Source organism: Protopterus annectens, chromosome 4.part1 (genome assembly GCF_019279795.1).
Source record: "Protopterus annectens isolate FY-2018-M chromosome 4.part1, PAN1.0, whole genome shotgun sequence".
Lineage (NCBI taxonomy): Eukaryota > Metazoa > Chordata > Ceratodontiformes > Protopteridae > Protopterus > Protopterus annectens.
The window spans coordinates 419,512,764-419,517,453 of NC_056734.1; the positions used below are offsets into that span (position 1 = coordinate 419,512,764).

General features: G+C 36.5%; 1 non-coding gene across 1 annotated transcript; it reads right to left on the reverse strand.

Moving 5' to 3' along the window:
• Window positions 1–2,708: 2,708 nt before the first annotated feature.
• LOC122801492 lies at window positions 2,709–2,894 on the reverse strand. Its single transcript, XR_006364751.1, has one exon. It is a non-coding gene; the product is annotated as a U2 spliceosomal RNA (small nuclear RNA).
• Window positions 2,895–4,690: the final 1,796 nt, after the last annotated feature.

Genomic DNA, 4,690 nt, shown 5'->3' on the forward strand with positions numbered 1-4,690 from the left:
AAAATACAGAAAAGTACTCATTATTCAAGAAATGGCACAACTACAGTACACTGAGCACCTTGAAATAATGCTAGAATAGTACAGAAAAGTACTCATTATTCAAGAAACAGCACAACTACAGTACATTGAGCACTTTGAAATGATGCTAGAATAGTACAGAAAAATACTCATTACTTAGAGGCATGCACTTTTAATTTTAATGCTGTTAGCATATCCTTTTAAATATGTTAGCACTGTTAAATGTACTTACCTGAATGCTCACAATAGGTGCCCATCTTCCATATCAGTAGTCATGCAGACAATATATTTTCAAGTTAAATTTTGTGCAGTAAGGATATTTTACCTTTACATAACCATGTAGACAAATGAGATGAAAGGGTGTGAAATAAAGGTGCCTGTGAATAAATTGCTCAGGAATGACAGACAGGGAAGAGATAAAGACAAAGTAGCAATCGACATAAATGTAACATGTAAGATCAGAGATGAAGAAGACTATTTCATGAAGGGGCAAGAAGCCACTCATGGTCAGGACCTAGTAATAAATACCATGGCAGTTATGGTGGAGGACGGATGAAATGCTGGTGAATTAGCCCATTCTATCAAAACCCAGACACTGATGGAAGTGGATGAAACACTGGAGAGAGAATACATGAGTGGGGTACTAGACACAAGAATGGAAGTGGATGAAACACTGGAGACAGAATACATGGGTGGGGTACCAGACACATTGAGGGAAGTGAATGAAACACTGGAGAAAGAATACACGAGTGGGGTAAAAGGAAGAGGCATGGAAGATCCAAATTTAACAGGAACAGACTGTGACTTTTTATGGTTTAGGGTAGACAGAGAATTGGAAGTGACTAAGGATTTGGACCATGAAGGGTTCAGTCATCTGGTGTGAGAATGTACCAGAAAAGACATACTTTTTAATGGGCTGCTTCTTAGAAGTCTGAGACCCATAACTGTGAGTCCCACAACTGTGGAAAAATAATCTCCATACAGAAAAGTTTGGAATTCACTGTAACACCGTTAAAGTAGTTTTGTGGGGGGTAAGGGAGAGACTCCCATCCCGGACTTCCTGACATGGAGGGGGTCTGCACTTCCCATACCTGTGTGGGATCTCTGTACCTCAGATTAGCTAGAGTTTGGCATAATTTTTTTATTTATTTTTTATTTGCAGATTTGTTAACTGGGAAAGTCCATTGAGTCGAGATGAGCCCTTTTTCAATGGAGGCCTGGGGAGAAAAGCTCCATGTACAGTCATACAAAAGGAAAAATCTACAAATCTCAATACAAAATATTACACAATTTAAAAAAGTAACAAAACACATTGATATAGTAAAATAGTAACAAAAGGATTTGTGTAGTATGCCATAACAATACATTCTATACAAACATAAGATAACAAGCATTCTGTAGTAACTCCGAAAACCACCAGACAAACTAAGTAATCCGAGAAACACAAGGAAAGCAGTCCCACAGGTTCAAAACACGTAAAGATTGCAATAAATCCAGTCAGTGAAGATAATCACGAATGTAATAACTTTTTAAAACGTTAGAACTTTATTCATACACAAGCACTTTCGGAAGGCTTTGTATCCTTCCTTCCTCAGACCAAACAACTCATCAAAGATTGATTCTCACTTAAATACAATCCCGATTAAACCATTAATGACCTCATAGGTGAGAACCATCTTTCTTTAAAAACATTTTATGCTAAACCATCATAAATACTCGCTTTAAAGTGCATAAATACAAATTGTGCATACATTAAAAACCAATCTATAATAATGAAACCTTTAGTTACAGCTAATCATATAAATATTATATATAAAGGCTATTTATCCTACTATAAAAACGGTGTAAACATATACAATGTATACAAAAGGCCTTATTGTTTCTAATTAAACTATCCCTCCCTACAACTAAATAGGCAAGAAGGGCACACCATGTCTGAAGCAGCTATCTGAATCAGAATAACCATTAATATAACACCATATAATGTAACCTATGTGTAATAATAGGTGGTAACTAGTAAATGGAAACAAACCCAAACTAAAATCAATATGTAAACCCCGCACCATCAATGTATCAAAAGCATAAGAAGGTTGTATATCAAGCCGAAAGTAAGGCTCTCAAAAATATTATGTAAAATATATACACACATACTTATTATTGTATATATATTGTAGTGTATATAAGATTAAAACCAATGAATAAATAAGGGTCTCATACACATATTTATTCATTATTTATTCATTGGGTTTGTTTCCACCGTTTTTATAGTAGAATAAATAGCCTTTATATATAATATTTATATGATTAGCTGTAACTAAAGGTTTCATTATTATAGATTGGTTTTTAATGTATGCACAATCTGTATTTATGCACTTTAAAGCGAGTATTTATGATGGTTTAGCATAAAATGTTTTTAAAGAAAGATGGTTCTCACCTATGAGGTCATTAATGGTTTAATCGGGATTGTATTTAAGTGAGAATCAATCTTTGATGAGTTGTTTGGTCTGAGGAAGAAAGGATACAAAGCCTTCCGAAAGTGCTTGTGTATGAATAAAGTTCTAACGTTTTAAAAAGTTATTACATTCGTGATTATCTTCACTGACTGGATTTATTGCAATCTTTACGTGTTTTGAACCTGTGGGACTGCTTTCCTTGTGTTTCAAGCATTCTGTAGTACATAGAATGCAAATTGTCCATGCAACATTCCTGGAAGTACTGCAATACCAGGTGAATGTGTGGCTGGAGCAAGCCCCTGTTCCATCTACCTCTTCCAAAAATCAATTTAATATAAGGTCCCCAGATAAAGGACATATCAGATATTAAACTGATAAGAACAGATACTACACTTAAATTATGCCAAAAAGCCAAGAAGCGATTAATACTCTAAGATACAGCAGTCTCAGGGTTAGTGTATACCTATATTCGCGTTTACAATCCCACTATTCTGAGGGTCACAGCTACCGTCATGGAATTTCAACCATTTTATATGTGGCCTTAACTGATACAGAAGGGGATCACAGGTGTCCAGGGGATGGCACTACTGGCTATCTGTGAGCATGTAAGAATACAAAGGCAACGGTGTTGGGATTTTGGGGGTGAGTAGTATATGCTCAGCTGTGGGAGGGAGCTAAGGAAGAGTTACTGAGTCTGAAGGCAAAATGAGGGCATGAACAAGTGATGAGAATGGAACAGGGATGGAATACACCTCACTGTGGATAAGTATTTGTGAAAAGATCAAAAAAGGGAAATGAAGAGAAAAACAATGTGGTTACAAGGCAATGTGAAGCTAGCACTCCAGAAGGACCAGGAAGAAATGTAAAGAATTATGTGAGGGGGAGTGTAGGTGTAAGTTACAAAAGGAATTGGCAGAACACGATTAATAGAGATTAACATTGTTTTTGTTATGTAGCAGAAAGGAGGAGGAGAAGAGAGACTGATGTGGCCAAAATGAGAATGAAACGAAAGGGGGTCAGTAAAAAAGTGAAGGCACTGAATGAGTACTTCACTTCAGTGTTCAAAAAACAAAGAGAATGGAGAGTGTCATGCAGGAAGTGAGGTATAGCAGAATGGAAAGAACAGTGGATAGACATCAAACAGAGATGAAGGAAATATGAAGAAACTGCTACCCAAAGGGGGAATGAAATACAGGGACCAGATGGACTTTCTGCCAGGTTGCTCATGCATCTGCTCAGTATTCTGGCAGGTCTTGTAACACAGGTCTTCAGCAGATCATCGGCCATTGCAAAAAGCCTGGACTGATGAACTAAATAATGTTAGGCTTAGAACAGATAGAACAGACTTAGGAAATGATGCATCTATTTTCTCCAAAGAACATTCAAATCCTATGAAACATGATGAGGCCCCTGAAAACTATGGAATTGTGGATGCAAGTACTCAGCAATCTGAGGATTCGGTTTGTTTAGAAGGAAACAAAAAAAGAAATAAAGGAAGATGTTCTCAACAAATAACAAGGAAGAAAAAGAAACTGACTAATGACTGTAAAGGAAAGAGAATACATAGTAAAAAGGATTCTGCTTTGTTATGTAACACACTGGTGACAGGGAATGAAGATATATATCAGAAAACCCTCAGTCTACAGAAAAAGGCACCACCTTTCCAATGGAAAAGGTTGAAAAAAGAGGCAAGGGGCAGGTGAAAAGGAAGAAATCAAAACTGAACCTGGAAGGATTGAAGAATATTACTGTAAGAAAAAAGAAGAGAAAGACAAATGTTGACTACATGGCTCAAGCTGTGGATTTACAATACCAGCTGGATGAGAATTTAATACGCAATGAAAACAGTGGAATTAATAAGACTAATAGTGATGAAGATCTATCCTTTGTAACAATTGATAGTGCAGAAAAGACTGTATTAGAAGCTGAAGATTCTACAGAGATGGTCAGCAAAGATAATATTGCAATTGCAGATTCAGTTATTAGAGGAACTGATACTTATATTTGCAGAGAATATAATGAACATCGAGTAGTGTTATGCTTGTCAGGAGCAAAAATAGAAGATGTGAAACAAGCCTTGGAACGCCTTAATGTAAGAAGGTATGGATCTGTTTTTATTCATGTTGGTACAAATTATGTCACCAACAAAGATTCTCTGACTGCTAGTCGGGAACTGACAGCCCTCCTAGATAGTATTGCTTGTACTGGTGTTTGGACGT